This window comes from Stigmatopora nigra, chromosome 5 (assembly GCF_051989575.1).
Source record: "Stigmatopora nigra isolate UIUO_SnigA chromosome 5, RoL_Snig_1.1, whole genome shotgun sequence".
In the NCBI taxonomy this organism is placed as follows: Eukaryota; Metazoa; Chordata; class Actinopteri; order Syngnathiformes; family Syngnathidae; genus Stigmatopora; species Stigmatopora nigra.
The window spans coordinates 1,448,877-1,467,865 of NC_135512.1; the positions used below are offsets into that span (position 1 = coordinate 1,448,877).

The 18,989-nt window shown below is 36.3% G+C and overlaps 1 long non-coding RNA gene across 1 annotated transcript; it reads left to right on the plus strand.

The window, feature by feature from the left end:
• The first annotated feature begins 12 nt into the window (after positions 1-12).
• Positions 13-17,203, plus strand: LOC144196936 (uncharacterized). The gene is made up of 5 exons (XR_013326422.1): positions 13-229; positions 1,510-1,577; positions 5,412-5,489; positions 9,562-9,674; positions 17,070-17,203. It is a non-coding gene; the product is annotated as an uncharacterized LOC144196936 (long non-coding RNA).
• Positions 17,204-18,989: the final 1,786 nt, after the last annotated feature.

Below are 18,989 nucleotides of genomic sequence, written 5' to 3' on the forward strand. Positions count from 1 at the left end.
CCAAATTATCATCCAAAACAGGTGCGACGAGAATTTCCTGTTTCCGCCATCGTGTTACTTGAACCGTGCACCAAACATCCAATAATACTCGTTTATTGCTATTTGAAAACATGTTATCAAGTTTATTTGATGACATGATTGTGTAAGTTATTGATTTATTCAGCAGTAAGACCCATGTATACAAACTACAATGTTAAAAACGAAAAACTTCGAGTAAAAACTTCAATTGGTAAGTTTATTTTATATTTTACTTTTTAATGTGTTTCTTATTTAAAATTATGATACATAGGGACGTATAATTACAACCATTTCGTAAGAAACAGGCTTAAACTTTTATTTGATAGGAGATTATTAGCTGCGTCATGCTAGCTGCTAAAGCTAGCGCTTACATTAGGCACTTGAACACAAAAATGAAACGTAACTTTTCTATTTATTATTTTCGTGTCTTGTAAGGTTTGCAGACCATTAACGGTCGTTTTTATTTAGTTTAAAAATTATAACTAGAACTGAATTGAAATAGGAAAATGTTATATGGCCAAATTATGTAATAATAAAGTGCATTTATGATCTAAATTAGCCTTAATTATAGTGGATTATAAATGTATTAGCTACACCTCCGTTATTTTAAGTTATGGGTTGTATTAGATTATTTTCTAATCAAATGTTCAGTACAAAATCTTTATAACATGAAGTTCAGGTACTGGTGACGTCATTTAGGTCCATAGGCAACAATAAGTCCACATTTCCATTGTTTTGATATTAAATACTCTTGATCGTGGTGAAAATATTCCGGAATAATTGAAGTAAACACGTGGTTATGTTACTCTTTCTAAGTCTTAAGACACACTGAATAGAGATGTCCCAAATCCATGGCAAAAATAAGTTTCGCGGCGTTAGCTTTCAAGTCTTGACGACCATTCACGCCACGACAACCGGCGCTAACGCTTCTCTGACAGGTCTCTGGTCCGACGAGGCGTTTCGTTTTTTTTTTGGGAGATCCGGAACGTTTGAGATTGACAAAAACATGATTGACGGCTCAATGGCTGCTGCTATTTTTCTAGGATTTTGTGGGTGTAAAGATCTCATTGTGCAACAAATCGCCCGTCGGTTTCATTGTCCGGTGGCGCCTTTTAAACGCCATTGAGTGATATTTTTAGGAAGACGTGTTGAAAATCCTTCGTCAACACTGTCAACGTTGTTTACCCTACGCATCTGAGAGCTGTCAAGTCATCTGTGTGTTCAATAAAACTGTCATACATAAATAATTCGGCTGTGATTCATAAAAAAAAGAACAACAATTTTGGATTAGTCTTCTGTTGTTTGGAGGAAAAATCTTTCTGCATATCTAGCAGGAAAATGTCTTAAAAATCATCTCCTTTTGTGTCGATACTTCCTAGACAGAAATAACACAAAACATATGCAAATGATGTCCTAAATAGTCAAAGCATTTGACTTGTGCTTGTTTTATTTTATGCTGTTTAAGTTGTTTTATGCTTTCACTTTTAACAGGGATAACGTTGGTGAGGATATCCCTGAAAACGAAGCAAATTAACCGATTAAAACAACATGAAAAGGAGGTATGTCGCATTCCTATAGTTATACAAGATACATGTAGCTAGCTCTCTACAAAAGTATAGTAATGTCAAGTTGGTGGCTTTAAAATAGTAATGCTGCGTAATTATTGAAAAATAAAACAAACTGTACGTAAATAATTAATCATTTATTGTTGATGCAACAATTATTCGTACATGTGTGTTAACTGAATAATACCTGGTCAGTACCCTTATAGTCTTATGTGCCTTATATTTGGATCAATATTGTTTAATGTATGAATTTCCCTTTAGCACACTACTAATCCTCCTGTTATGACTACTACTACTACTACTATTATGACTACTACTACTACTATTATTATGACTACTACTACTACTATTATTATGACTACTACTACTATTGTTATGACTACTACTACTATTATGACTACTATTACTACTACTATGACGACTACCACTACTATTACTCTGATGACGACTACTACTACTATGATGACGACTACTACTATTAATACTCTTACTACTACTACTATGATGACGATTACTACTATTAATACTCTTACTACTACTACTATGATGACGATTACTACTATTAATACTCTTACTACTACTACTATGAATACTCTTACTACTACTACTATGATGACGACTACTACCACTATGTTGACTACTACTACTACTACAAAGATGACTACTACTATTACTACTACTACTACAAAGATGACTACTACTATTACTACTACTACTACAAAGATGACTACTACTATTACTACTACTACTACAAAGATGACTACTACTATTACTACTACTACTACAAAGATGACTACTACTATTACTACTACAAAGATGACTACTACTATTACTACTACAAAGATGACTACTACTATTACTACTACTACTACAAAGATGACTACTACTATTACTACTACTACTACAAAGATGACTACTACTATTACTACTACTACTACAAAGATGACTACTACTATTACTACTACTACTACAAAGATGACTACTACTATTACTACTACTACTACAAAGATGACTACTACTATTACTACTACAAAGATGACTACTACTATTACTACTACTACTACAAAGATGACTACTCCTATTACTACTACTACTACAAAGATGACTACTCCTATTACTACTACTACTACAAAGATGACTACTCCTATTACTACTACTACTACTACAAAGATGACTACTCCTATTACTACTACTACTACAAAGATGACTACTCCTATTACTACTACTACTACAAAGATGACTACTACTATTACAACTACTACCATTACTACTACTAGTATGAAGACTTCCAAACGTTCAATTACCGGCCTCCCAGAATGCATTGCGAAAATTCCCCCCTGAGATCTTCCCCTGCATTGGGATTATGACAGAGTCCAAAAAAAAAGGGCTCAGTGTGACTCGTGGATTCCGGCTGCTACACAATACGCTACTTTTTTTTTTTTTTTTTTGTATTTTTACGTAAGCAAGTGAACTTAGAAAGCCTTTGCCCCCATGATGCATCACTGCAGCCCGAGAGGCGAGGATAAGAATAATCCATAATGTTGTATCTAGGCCAAGCAATCAACACGGCGTAAAATGCGGAGACGTTCCTCTATCTCCTCACGTTTACGTCTTCTTAGACGACGACGTACACCGTACGTGTTTATCGCTGATGGCCTCCGTCATGAATTAATAACACAGTGAATAATACACGAGTTTCCCTTTAATGGCTTGCGAGAGCGTGTTTGCCATTGTTGTGTGTTTAAGGCTCGCGTGTAACTTATTATCATGCATTATTCTGCTTTTGTTGTTGTTGTTGCTACAAATAAATCTGATCTGTTTTTTTTTTCAAGCGTCTTTCACCTTAGGAAATGATGCTAAAAGAGTAAAGAGTGTCACTACTATAAATCATTTAATTAATTGCATTGATTTGTGGATACAAGAGTTTAATATGTTCTATGTCAATGTGAAAAAAATAACCATATTTTTTATTTTTATTCATATTTTATTGTTGAAATAATGGGGTATTTTGTTAATTTTTTTCACGCTCCCCCAATAATAATAAAATGTAAAAAAAATGATTATTTTTGGTCAAAAATGTCTCTAAATTGACAATTTATATTTTTTCAAATGACCATAATAGATTTCTCATAATCGACTAGTTGTTGAATAATAAATTAATTCATTATTTGTGCCAGTCATAGTCTTTATTTTCTGCATAAAAGTTAAATTTAGTGTTCAAAAAGTATTTTTTCAAAAATCTTGAAAAAGAGAGTCGTCTTATATTCAGGGTTGTCTTATATTCGCACTATTACGATAATTACAACGTTGCCATGACAAATTTTGCACATTTATAAGAAATTATTAAAAAGTATTAAGTTATCTTTAAGGTACTAGTTAGCTTCCATTGAGTATTTCAGTAATTTTGTGACATTTATGAAATATTCTAGTGCCTCTAATCAAGATTAGGCCACACTATGTATGACTATTTTGTTCTATCTTTATAACCATGTGGGTTATTGCTCATTCTTAGTGGTTTATCACTGGGAAAATACAAAAAAAGGCCCCTAATCCATGTTTTGTCAACACTCTTCCGCCTTGTCCTCCGAGATCTCAACACAGCGTGCCGACATTCGGTTGATACGCATGGTTGTTGATGTCGGGAAGTAATTCAATTAGCTTCCCGCCATGTTTGTTTATCCGCATGGCGACGCACTAGCGAGTCCGGGACATGGCACGAGGGGGGTGGGGGTGTTCGGCAGATGTTACAGACCCCCTTTTGACCAGCCGCGGAGAAGTTTAGGGTTGCTGGGGCGTAGATGGACGCGCTAGCTTTTTTTTTTTAGTCGCGGAAATAATGCGGGGTATGACGCTTCGGGTTCATTAGCTTTGGCGAAGCTTTCTGAGCCGGAAACAACAGACCAAAATACAAAGGCTATTTCATTAAGGACAGGTCTTCATTTTTGGTGATTTATATATCTATATATATATATATTTTTTTTCTTCCTAATTGTGCATTTTTTAGGTGGTGCGACTTATAGTCCAGATAATACGGTAGTGACGAGGCTGTTTGGGTACATTGCTTGCTGACGCGCTATAGTTGTATCGTAAAAAAGGCGGACGTTTTAAGTTAGCATTACCAATTGACAATGACGTTTTCATCTGCTACCAATGACCAATGAGACGAAACTTATAAAATACGGGAAAACTTATACCGCATTTTCACGACTATAAGGCGCACCCTCAATGAATGACATTTTTCCATAAATATAAGGCGCACTGTATTATAAGGCGTACTGTCGGTCTATTTTGTAGAAAATTTAAGACTTAAGTGCGCCTTATAGTCCTGAAAATACGGTAATTGCTATTGACTTCCAGGTATGAAGCACTCACAGTCACCTCTAGAGCCAGCCATTGTTGATGTTTTGGATTTTTTTTTGGTATAAAATCTTGCAGTGGGGGAGGAGCTATATGATGGAAGATTTTGTAAACTAAGATGGCATCTGCATATTTAACAGTATTGAGTATTCAGTTCAGGCGTTTTTTTTTTATTTTTTATATCCTTCAGTGGTGGTTTTTCGTTTTTGGTTTTCTTTTTTTTCCCATATATAAGGCGCACTGGATTATAAGGCGCACGGTCTATTTTGGAGAAAATGTATGACTTTTAAGTGCGCCTTATAGTCGTGAAAATACGGTACTTACAGCACTTACTGAGATACATGCTAACAATTGCTTGTTTGATTTAGACTGCATTTAAGTTGGATTATTTTTTAAAAAGAAACTAATAAATATATGACATTAAGTTTGTTGTTTATTTTAAATATCATGATTCTTTTCCCACAACTCTAGGAGGCATAATTTGGTCCATTTTTCAAGACAACATTACCCCAACTTAACCTATCTGGTTACCCCAACTTAACCTATCTGGTAAGTTCACCCGCATATTTTCCGGCCTTTTTTTTTACTCATCACATCTTTGTCACATCACAGACACTAATTTTTTTTTATTAAATCAGGGCTAAAGTCTATTTAAATATTAAATGAATATAGCCCCTCCCGGGCTTTAAAAAGTACTTGCGTAATATCAGATAACGTTTGGGGGGATCCGCGACCGGCCTTTGCCCTTTCTTCTTTACCCCGCGCAAACTTTTTATTCCCCGTGGCGGCGTAAAATAAAAAAAAAAAGCTTGGTCCCACATGGACGAGATGATGCAACCACTAAGTGGCAGTATTATTCCAGCCATGGCCAAGTTGCATTTACGTCTACGAGTTAGCTCACATTTAAGCCAGCATAAATACATGTGATGTTACAACATGCTTCTTGTGTAATGTTGGTAAGGTAAGTCAAATCAGGGCATATTGACCAAGTAGGTAAATATCTGGAAAGTCCTCGCTAGTATCGTTGAACCCTAACAGGAGATCGTGGCTATATTTGTAGCAGATTGATGTGCGGCCCCATAATTACAAAAATTTTAGCGTTTTTGCCGTTATTTTGTCGGGAGATGACGTATTTGGGAAAATTGTTACATATTTGGAAAGCTCTCATCAAGACCTTTAATTTGAGGGGCGAGTCCATGTGGGTTAATATAAATAGAAATTTGGTGTATTTTGGAAAGGGATTTTTTAGGTGAATAGAATATGGTGTACTTTGAAAAGGGGATGTTTGAGTTAGCCCCCATTAGTAGCCATTTTGGGGCTATGTATATCAGCATGGGAGGTATTTTTTATCATATCTGGAAAGCTATAGTTAAGGGCTTTAATTTAAAATAGAGTCTATGCAGTTTGTAGCTAGGTAATTTATGACCATGTCAAATTATATATTCGATGTTATTTATAATTATTGGGGCGACATATGGTGGTATACAAATGGTGTAGTCAGAAGTGTGGAAAAAGCTTTTAAATACGTTAAATTTAAAGGATCAATATTTTGAAAATTTACAACCACAGGTCATTTTAAAATGATTTATTACCCTCTTAAAATAAAATGGCACTTTTAGATATTAGTTTACTTTTTTTTCCCCAATAAGGATTATTAGATTCATACACTAGCTCACTTTTGTTCAGTTTTTTATTTAAATTTACGGATATATGAACAAATAAAACATATTTAGAAAAATTTTACTAATTAATTTAACAGTGTCACCAAACACAGTAGTGATTTATGACCCCACTGGGTAAAATAAGTGTGTGTTTTAGGTCATTACGTTGATATTTATTGTCTTATTTGGTGTCATATTGACAAGATAATGACTAATCTGATTAAGGCTTTTAAGTTTTAAAGTCGATACATGATTTATGACCACCTTACCGGTCCAATTTGATATTTTAGCCGTCCTAAAAGATTCCGGCAAAGCTACATCAGCTTTATTTCATCATTATTTACACAAGATTGTTTCGACAACAACGTTACAAAACTAGAAAGCAGCTAGGTTCAAGATTTATGACCTCCCAGGATCAGTTTGGGTTGCGTGTTTTGGTTACCAAGTCATAAAATGAGAACATTGAAAGCACAACTGCCGAAAAGTCTTCATGGAGTTCTTTGGCTTGATAAATAAAATGGTGTCACTTAGCACCTTTAATTCATAGTCTGTGCTCAGGCTTTTAGGAGCCACAAATCAAAAAGCAGCAATTTCCAGGCAACTTTTCCCTGCCAAAGTCATTTGCCGCTCAAGGCTGCATGCAGTCGTCCAGCGGCAACATCACACTTTATGGCAAATTGTGTCTACGCGGGTTTGTGGAGGGTGCTTCCAGCTGCGTAACCACGGTGACACGGGAGGCCATAAAGCTACTGACAAGAGCCTCTTTCACAAAAGGTACATTACACAAAAGGTGGCACATTAGAGAGGTAACAAAAAATATAGGCATTTTTTTTAAGAGCACATGCGATTCCACAATCAATTCATTCACTGGGTAATACGATCAAAAATTTATAGTGGTACCTTGACATAGGAGTGCCATGACATAAGCAATTTGAGAGCACAGTTCAATTTGGAGCAAATATCTTGAGATACGAGTCAAATTTGGAGCATATATCTTGAGATACGAGTCAAATTAGGAGCAAAAATATTTACCTTGAGATACGAGTCAAATTTGGAGCAAAAATATTTATCTTGAGATACAAGTCAAATTCGCAGGAAACATATTTATCTTAAGATAAGAGTCCAATTTGGAGCAAATATTTATTTTAAGATAAGAGTCAAATTTGGAGCAAATATCTTGAGATACGAGTCCCAATTTGGAGCAAAAATATTTATCTTGAGATACGAGTCAAATTTGGAGCAAATATTTATTTTAAGATAAGAGTCAAATTTGGAGCAAAAATATTTATCTTGAGATACGAGTCAAATTTGGAGCAAATATTTATTTTAAGATAAGAGTCAAAAACGGAGCAAATATCTTGAGATACGAGTCAAATTTGGAGTAAATATCTTGAGATACGAGTCCATTTCGGAGCAAATATCTTGAGATACGAGTCAAATTTGAAGCAAAGATTTATCTTGAGATACGAGTCCAATTTGGACTAACATCCTATTTTTGGTGTTTTTTCAGAGAATTGGAACCATTTAATTTATTTCTAGTTCATTTCTATGTGAAACGATCATTTGAGTTACGAGTAAATTGACATACGTGCTCAGTTCTGGAACGCATTAAGCTCATAACTCGAGGTACCACTATAACAAAAAATATCAATCAAAACACAAGAAACAAACAACCCCCCACGCTCACAATCACACTTCCACCTAGAAGGAATCGAACCCAAACCCCCTTGTGACAAAGCCAGATGTAAAAAACCACTACACCACCGCGTCCACCCGTTATCAAATCAGTCAAAAGTTAAATAAAACATTCCTGGAAATTTGTCTAAAAAAGTGGGGAAAAGCCAGCTGCAATTTAGGACGGCCGGGGTCAAAGGTGAAGCGAGCATTCAGGTAGTCATCCAAACAAACAAATTCCCCCAAAAATAAACAAACAAACAAACAAGATGGAGGGGGTAAAGTGTGTGCCAGTTTGCAGATTTGTCATGCAATGCCTGCAGGGAGACAGTGCATTTTCTGCTCGGCCTCCAAATCACTTTCTGCTCTAGCGAGCCAGCGCAAACAGCCTCGTGTGAGACGGATACGGACCCATTGCTCACCCCGTCATCATTAACTTAAAAAAAAAACAACCCAAAAAATTCCCAAATTTTGTGTTTCAACTTTTTTTGTGGTCATTTCCAATTGTTTTTGTATTTATTTACGTAGTAACGGGTATGAATGGAATTCCAGATAAGAGTGGGACACTTGGGTTCAAATCCAGGTCACGTCCACCTGTCTGGATGGATTTTTGCGTGGGTTTTCTCCGGGTACTCTGGTTTCCTCCCACATTCCACATTAAGACATGCATGCTAGGCTGATTGGACATTCTAAATTGCCTCCAAGCTAAGAGGGATTGGTTGTTTGTCTCCTTGTGCCCTGTGATTGGCTGGCCACCAATTCAGGGTGTCTCTCCCAAGCCTCTGGATTCAAGTCAGCTCCAGCACCCCCAAAACCAAATCGCCGCAGAAATGAGAATTAATTCAATAAAATGCCATAGATGGCTTTCCACTTTTCATCTTTTTTCATTGAAAGGAAAATAATAATTAAATGTAATTATCGTATTGAACGGACTATAAAGTGCACTTTTATGTTTTTCCTTAAATCAAGGGGGCGGCTCATACGAGAGAAATTGTCAAATTCAACCATTTTTAGGCCATTTTAAGGGTACAAGTTATACGAGTTTCCACTTTACATCTTTTTTAATTAAAATGAAAATAATATTTAAATGTAAATACCGTATTTCACGGACTATAAACGACACGTTTTTCCTTAAATCAGGGGGCGGCTTATACGAGAGAAATTGTCAAATTCAACCATTTTAAGGCCATTTTAAAAGGTACGGCTTATACATGGAGGCGGTTTACATGCGGGAAAATACAGTACGTCATGTATATTTTTTTCTTATCTCCGCAAACTTTTCGCAGGTGAAACCAGGGACGACACGCACGTGAAAATCTGCCGACTTCTCCGATACTCCCACAGCGTCCCCGCCAAGTATTCTGCCTTCCAACTCGTCTCTGAAAGTAGGTAATTTGAGGTAAGCTAAGGACGAAAATGTGACTCAAGTCCACATGGGAGACCGTAATGGTAGCGTCAAGTTAGCATCCGGTCAAATAAATAAATTAAAAACAAAGCAAAAGTTGATTTTTCCACCTGCGTGTTGACTCGCGAGCGTTGTTTGGGGGGGGCGGGGGGGGGGGGGGGGGGCAAGATGTTTCGGGCGACTACTAAGAATAGCTTGGCTGACCCACTTTTTCAATTGGGCTGAGTGTTATTGTGCAAAGGGAGAGATCATAAGCAGACTGAAGTAGACTTTGTTGACTCTCCATTATTTCCACTCGTCCTGTTTATTTTGCTACAACGCGCAAACTTGGAAAGTCGTCGTCACGGTTGATGAGGATGGCGGCGGCGGCGGCGGCCCCTTGAGATACGAGACAAGCCAATTAAGCCAAGGTACGAGTTAGCGCTTTAGCTAGGTTCATCTAAATTGGGCGCTTTTGGTCTTGCAGCAACATGTGTACATGGACAAATTAAGTTTCCTAGTTTACTCATTTTAGCCTTAAACAGTCAAATTAAACTTGAACTGAATAAAAGTATAGTGTTTTCTCGAGTATAAGCCGTATTTGTAACAAGACTGAATCGAGGGTATGGCTTATATGTGCATAAATTAGACTTGACATGCACAAATTGATCAAAACAATTTATATATTGTCTTAAAGATAGTAGGTGGGATCATTTTTCTTAAGATTTTCCCTTCAAAGTAAAACATTTGTACTCGTCTAGGCGCTCGATCTGATCGTTTTTAATAGCAAGCACCTGAGCGACGTCCACAAATCGCCAAAATACTGTATTTTCTCGCATATAAGCTGTATTTGTAACTAAAAAATATATGACTGAATCACGGGAAGGCGTATATGCGTAGTAGTAGTAGTCATTATATTTGGAGTAGTAGTAGTAGTCATCATATTTGGAGTAGTAGTAGTAGTCATCATAGTTGTAGTAGTCATCATAGTTGTAGTAGTAGCAGTAGTCATCATAGTAGTAGTAGCAGTAGTCATCTTAGTAGTAGTAGTAGTCATCATAGTAGTAGTAGTAGTAGTCATCATAATAGTAGTAGTAGTAGTAGTCATCATAGTAGTCGTAGTAGTAGTCAACAGTGGTAGTAGTAGTCATAGTAGTAGTAGCAGTAGTCATCTTAGTAGTAGTAGTAGTCATCATAGTAGTAGTAGTAGTAGTCATCATAGTAGTAGTAGTAGTAGTCATCGTAGTAGTAGTAGTAGTCATCATAGTAGTAGTAGTAGTCATCATAGTAGTAGTAGTAGTCATCATAGTAGTAGTAGTAGTCATCATAGTAGTAGTAGACATCATAGTAGTAGTAGCTCCAATAACTAAATATTTGACATCAAATTAAAATTATTAAACACTATCTCTAAACAAAAACAAACAAACATATATTTACACCCATTTCGATCCAAAAAACAACAACATCACATTGCCCAAAATGCTCATATTTGACCATATCAGGTCAAACTAACCTCTCAATGTCCGTCACTCATGACAACCAGCAATTTGCAAGATAAAAATAAGTATAACTCCAAATTATGGTAGAAAAACCCCCCTAAAAACCTGGACAAATTCACCCTCATTTCTTGACACATCATCATCATCATCATAGACGACACGTGGCGAAGTTTGGCGGCGCTGACGAAAAAAAGGAAGCTTCGCTACTATAGCAACGTAACGTCACTTAAATGAAGACAAACAAGAGGCCTCTGAACCTCCACCTACACACACACACACACACGTTAGCGCGCTAACTTTGTAGCTAGCTGATTGCCAAAGGCTGCGCTTAAATAGGTCGCGCTAGGGAATCATTGTATTAAGCGCCGCAAATAGCAATAAACAGCGGAACAATAACGGCGCGTCGGCATCTTTTGGAAAATCGCGTCTTCCCCCCCTTCTCAAATAAGGCAAAGGGGAAAAAATTGTCCCCGGGGAAACGCCATTTTTTTCTTTTCTCCGACTTGTCTTTTTGTGCGGAAAGCGTCAAAAAAAAAAAAAGGCAATTACGAAGAGAACGTGGATACGTGATAACATTGTTGGCGGAATAAAGTCTTGTGAATGAGGCAGATAAGAGCAGGACACTCCACTTAATGCACGTCAATGACCTTTTGTCAAGAGGCTGATTAAAGAAGCTCAAAGGAAGTCACTGCTAAAGACAGGAAGTCCATTTGCAGGCGCCACGCCACCCAATGAAAAGTCCCTTTCACTCGCAGGAAGTTGGGAAGTCTTTGAAATTATTTTTAACATCTATCTGTACTAGTACAAATAAGTGGATATATGTATATATGTATGTGTATATGTGTATATGTATGTGTGTATATGTGTATATGTGTATATTTGTGTGTATATATGTGTGTATATGTGTGTATATGTGTGTATATGTGTATATATGCGTGTATATAGGTGTATATGTGTGTATATGTGTATAATGATGTGTATGTGTATACGTATGTGTATAAGTGTATATGTATGTGTATGTGTATACGTATGTGTATAAGTGTATATGTATGTGTGTATATGTGTATGTGTATATTTGTGTGTATATGTGTGTATATATGTGTATATATGCGTGTATATAGGTGTATATATGTGTGTATATGTGTATAATGATATATATGTGTATATGTGTATGTGTATACGTATGTGTATAAGTGTATATGTATGTGTGTATATGTGTATAATGATATATATGTGTATATGTGTATGTGTATACTCGTAAACCAGAATACCCAGAAAAAAACACACATGCAAACATGCAAACTCCACACAGGTGAACCAATCAGGATTTGAACCCAGATCTCCCACCGTGAGGCCCTTAATATTTTTTAAATTTTTTTCTATTTTTTGGGGTAGAAAAGAGGCATTTGTGTCAATGTCAGTTTCTCCTTGTGCAGCATATTGACAGCAAAACATTTGTTCCTAATGTGACAGTAGCTGATGTTGCTTTAATCCAGTTCGCAAGCTAACGTCAATGCTAGCACACACACAACCTGTGACATTCAGCTGTTTACACACACACACACACATTTGAACCTTGCACCGCTAATCCAGAAAATCCCCCCCAACACACACACACACATTTACGTATACACACACAAATATACACACATATACACACATATACAGATACTTCCTCTCCTCTCAAATCCCCTTAATCACAGCCGCTTGATCCCCGACAAAAAAACAGGCCGCATAAATCAACCGGGGATAAGACGAGAGACCTCAGCCAGGGTGAAACCACGTGAGGAATTGAATTGGGAAGGAATACACCACAAATTAGATTTGACTAAAAAAATATTAGTCAATGGACAAATTTAGGAAGCATTAGACTGATAGTAGGAGGACTGGAGGGGGAGTGGCTAGTGTGTCGGCCTGGTGGGTGGGGTTTGTATGGTCTCCTCGGGCTTGTGTGGGTTTTCTCGGGGTACTCAAGTAAAACTAAGGTTTTTTTGCAAGTTCAAATTTCTTTGCCAACGTCCTAAAATGGATAAAAACAACTAAAGTCATATTTTAGCTATGAAAATGAAATAAAAAATGATGCAAAAAAAATTCCATTCAAAAAGTCGCATTTATGTTATTTTAATTTCAGTCCCACAATTATAACTACTTTATAACTAGTCATCAAGTTTTTTTCGTCAAATTCCATTGCCAACATACAAAAAAAAATGTAAAAACAGTTAGTGATCTTTTAGCAAATTAGAAATTAAAATAATTTAAAAAAATAATCCCAATCCATACAAAAAATAGAAAAATAATCCCAATCCATACAAATGGAATTGAAAAATAATCCCAATCCATGCAAAAAAATGAAAAATATCCCAATCCATACAAAAAAATTGAAAAATAATCCCAATCCATGCAAAAAAATGAAAAATATCCCAATCCATACAAAAAAATGGAAGAATAATCCCAATCCATACAAAAAAAATGTGAAAAATAATCCCAATCCATACAAAAAATAGAAAAATATCCCAATCCATACAAAAAAATGGAAAATAATACCAATCCACACAAAAAAAATGAAAAAGAATCCCAATCCATACAAAAAAAAGAAAAATAATCCCAATCCATACAAAAAAAATAAAAAATAATCCCAATCCATACAATTTTTTTTGAAAAATAATCCCAATCCGTAAAAAATATTAAAAAAATATATATTTATATATATTTAAAAAAGCTATAAACCAATATACCGATACCCGACATAGTTCTGCATAAAACTAACCCAACTAAGTAGTATGTTTTGAGTTTTTTTCCAAACTTGGACAAGTTTCTTAGCAAAAAAAAAAAAAAAAGCGACGAGGGACTTTTCGATGTGAATAATTGATGCTTCTGGTCTTTGTTGTACGTCCAATGGATTCCCTTTTTTAAAAAATAAATGCACCTCTGATCAAATAATTGTCTGCGGGGGGAATTGAAACCCCCAAAAATTAAAAGCACTTTTTTTGATGCAACACGAAGAAACAAAGACGGCCAGTCTCCATGACTTAAAAAAAATATTAATTAATTAAAGCTGCCGCCTGAGCAAATTGCTATTCATGCTGTTACTCGTATTATTTTACACGCCGCCACCGCGCCGTGCCGCCGTGCGCTAATGGGCTCATCCACTTGAGCGTTCACATATTTACATTTAGCGCACGTTGCCGCCGATCTGGAGTAGAGACCAGTCATAATGACCAGTCATAAGGAACCAGTTAATAACGGATAATTAAAATGTCAATCAAGAAGTTTAGCATCTGCTCACGTGGCTAAAAAAAATGAATGACAGAATACAAGTCACATGTTGTCATGTTTTGAGAGATTTTTAATGTTAAATCTTAATATTAGCAGAATATTTTGCATGTTTTCTGTTAAAGTGGTACCTTGAGATATGAGCTTAAAGTGTATGTCAATTTACTCATAACTCAAATGAATGTTTCACATAGAAATGAACAAAAAAACTAATTAATTTGTAGTAATTCTCTGTAAAAAAAACTCCCAAAACAGGATATTGGACTGTAAAAATATTTGTATTTGTTCTATTTTGCCATCTATTAACAAAGTGGTAAAAAACTAGTGGTTTAATGTGTTGAAATATGTTTAATTGTACTAAAATTAGACTTTTTGCACGGCAACTAGCTCGTAACATAATACAAACTAATTTTAATGAATTTGGATTCCGATGTAGACACAAAAAAATAAATTTCATCTAACCTTACACTAAATTTAATTGTAATTTTGTTTGAATTTTTGATACATTTCCTCGGTTGGCTCTATTGGCCCACTGACTAACATTAAAAAAAAATGCAACGCTCCGCCCAGTGCTCGTAGATATCTTAAGATGAATATTTGCTAAAAATGTTACTTGTATCTAAATTTTTTTTTTACATTTTTGAATAATTTGGAGGGGATTATTTTAATTCCTGTTTAAAAAAAAACTTTGATGAGAATTACTTTATAATGTTAATATAGGCTTCATAGTTTTAAATGAAAAACACTGCCTTACTAAACAATGGTCATTTTAAAAGAAAAAGCTTTACTATACATGGTTATTAATTTCAAGTAAAAACCTTACTATAGAAGTTTCGTATGGTACATGCTAACGCCGATGCTAATGGTAGTTACTCCAATAATGCCCAAATTTAGCCCAAATTTTAATAATATAAGTTTCATAGTTTTAAATAAGAAACACTGCCTTACTATACATGGGTATTTTAAAAGATATATTTACTATAAATAGTTATTTAATTGTAAGCTTTACTATAGGAGTTTTGTATGGTTTATGCTAACGCCGATGCTAATAGGAGTTACTCCAATAATGCCCAGATTTAGCCCAAATCTTAATAATATAGGTTTCATAGTTTTAACTAAGAAACACTGCCTTACTATACATTGGCATTTTAAAAGAAATCTTTACTATAAATAGTTATTTAATTGTAAGCCTTACAATAGGAGTTTTGTATGGTACATGCTAACGCTGATGCTAATACGAGTTACTCAAATAATGCCCAGATTTAGCCCGAATGTTAATAATATAGTTTTCATAGCTTTAAATGAGAAACACTGCCTTACTATACATGGGTATTTTAAAAGATGTATTTACTATAAATAGTTATTTAATTGTAAGCTTTACTATAGGAGTTTTGTATGGTTCATGCTAACGTCGATGCTAATAGGAGTTACTCGAATAAAGCCCAGATTTAGCCCGAATGTTAATAATATAGTTTTCATAGTTTTAAATGAGAAACACTGCTTTACTAAATAATGGTCATTTTAAAAGAAATCTTTACTATAAATGGTTATTTAATTGTAAGCCTTACTATAGGAGTTTTGTGTGGTTCATGCTAACGCCGATGCTAATGGGAGTTACTCCAATAATGCCCAGATTTAGCCCGAATGTTAATAATATAAGTTTCATAGTTTTAAATGAGAAACACTGCCTTACTATACATGGGTATTTTAAAAGATATATTTACTATAAATAGTTATTTAATTGTAAGCTTTACTATAGGAGTTTTGTATGGTCCAAGCTAACGTCGATGCTAATTGGAGTTACCCCAATAATGCCCAGATTTAGCCCAAATCTTAATAAAGGTTTCATAGTTTTAAATGAGAAAAACTGCATTACTAAACAATGGTCATTTTAAAAGAAATCTTTACTATACATGGTTATTTAATTGTAAGCCTTACTATAGGAGTTTTGTATGGTTCATGCTAACGCCGATGCTAATGGGAATTACCCCAATAATGCCCAGATTTAGCCCGCATGTTAATAATATAGTTTTCATAGTTTAGTTAGGGCATTTTAAAAGATATATTTACTATAAATAGTTATTTAATTGTAAGCCAGATTTAGCCCAAATCTTAATAAAGGTTTCATAGTTTTAAATGAGAAAAACTGCATTACTAAACAATGGTCATTTTAAAAGAAATCTTTACTATACATGGTTATTTAATTGTAAGCCTTACTATAGGAGTTTTGTATGGTTCATGCTAACGCCGATGCTAATGGGAGTTACTCCAATAATGCCCAGATTTAGCCCGTTTTAAGTCTCGAAATCATCTAGAAAAAAAGCTCAAAGCGCAAAACAATCCAAGTTGATATGTTCCTTGTAAAAAGCATCTGGTTGACCTTTGCCTGGCCCGCTAACGCTAGCCCTAGCGCCGACGGAAGAACGCTACATCTGCTTGATATTCACGGGAGGAACGTCGCGTGGATCCGGGATAAGTCTTCCGACTTTAGCGACTTACGGGCGGGAGCGCTACGGAAAGGTAACGCGGTTCTCATGATTTAAGGAGCTCTACGGAGGCGGCACCTCGCGACCTCGGGGCTAAGAAAAGAAACTCACTTTCACTTTTTAACCTTTTCATTCTTCACACTAATTGTTAGGAAAGAAACGGAACACGCCGGGCGGATGGAAGGGAATTAAACAGCGGGCCCGTTTCCTTGACAGCCGCTAACGGCGCTCGCACTCGGCTAAGAGGACGGCTAATAGCCACTAACGTGCCGGCTAACAATGGAGGTGAGTCATACGTGCGGAAGCTCAAGGTTATCGCAGCTGTGCTGTCAAATTAAACGTATTTAACGCCATTTTGGCTAACAGTGAGAGGTTGACGTTTAGATGTTTTGGATAGCCTGTGACTTTAATCCACTTAAATGCTGTATGTTCTTGCATTTTTGCTCAAAAAATGAGGACTGAATGGAGGGTAGGGCTTATATGCGCATAAATTTGACTTGAGAAAGTGACACATTTGTACTAACATGAATGTGAAGGTGGACATTGTGATTAAGGGTAAGGCTTATACAAGGGAAATTGTCGAATTCAACGATTTTAAGGCAGTTTTAAGGGTACGGCTTATACGAGGGAAATGGTTAAATTCAATGATTTTAAGGGTGAGGCTTATACGAGGGAAATTGTTAAATTCAAGGATTTTCGGGCAGTTTAAAGAGTACGTCCTATGGGAGGGAAATCGTCAAATTCAACAAATTTAAATCAATTTAAGGGTACGGCTTATACGAGGGAAATAGTCAAATTCAACGATTTGAAGGCAATTTTAAGTGTAAGGCTTATACGAGGGAAATTGTCAAATTCAACGAGTTGAAGGTAATTTTAATGGTACGGCTTTTACGAGGGAAATTGTCAAATACAATGATTTGAAGGCAATTTTTAGGGTAAGGCTTATATGAGGGAAATTGTCAAATTCAACGATTTTCAGTCAGTTTTAAGGGTACGGCTTATACGAGGGAAATTGTCAAATTCAACAATTTTCAGGCAATTTTAAGGGTAAAGGTTACACGAGGGAAATTGTCAAATTCAACGATTTTTAGGCAATTTTAAGGGTAAGGCTTATATGAGGGAAATTGTCAAATTCAACGATTTTCAGGCAATTTTAAGGGTAAAGCTTACACGAGGGAAATCGTCAAATTCAACAAATTTCAGGCAATTTTAAGGGTAAGGCTTATACGAGGCAAATTGTCGAATTCAACGATTTTAAGGGGACGGCTTATACACGAATGCGACTTATATACGAAAAAATACATGATTTATCACCCTGATAGGTAGACATTGTAATATTTTGGCTAACCTACGCCTTAAATCCAACGCTACTTTGTTTTAGTAGCACGCAAGCATGTCGGGTGATTTCCTGGTCATTTTTATTGCCCCCCCCCCCCCCCCCCCCCCGACCCACATGCACGCTACCCCCCCCCCCCCCCATTCCTTGGCATGACAAGCTGCATCCCAAAAAGCGCTGAGCTCGTTGTGCGTGCAGCGCAGAAGTCGCCGGCGGGCCTCCGCTCGCTTTAGTGCGCATAAATCTGTTGTTTACAAACAAATTGATGAGTGATGCGCCCCCCGGCTTAAGCGCCAGAAAACTCAGCCCCGCCCCTCCCCCGTACTGTCCCTCCTCTGCATAAATATCCCACCGTGACTGCAATTTCGCTGTCTTTTTTTGGGTCTACGAGTATGTTGAATTATTCCGGAGGGATATGGTGTTGGGGGGGTGGGGGAAGGGGGTTTTGGAATGGGGGGGGGGGCAAAAGAGGGGCCGTAGGGAGGTAAAATCAAGGCCAAAAGGGGCCCGCAAGGAGATGATAGCCATGTTACTACAGGGGTGATGCAAGGGGGACAAAGGGAGAGTTAATGGGAAGATACAAGGAGGTGATGGGGGGGTTAACGATGGTTTTTTTGGAAGGGGGGGGGGTCTTCGGGGGTATTCGGGGTATTCCACAAAATGTAAATGTTTGCACACTCAGAAATTTGACTGGTCCGAACTGTGATTGCAGATTTTTCCTTCCATTTAAGCATGT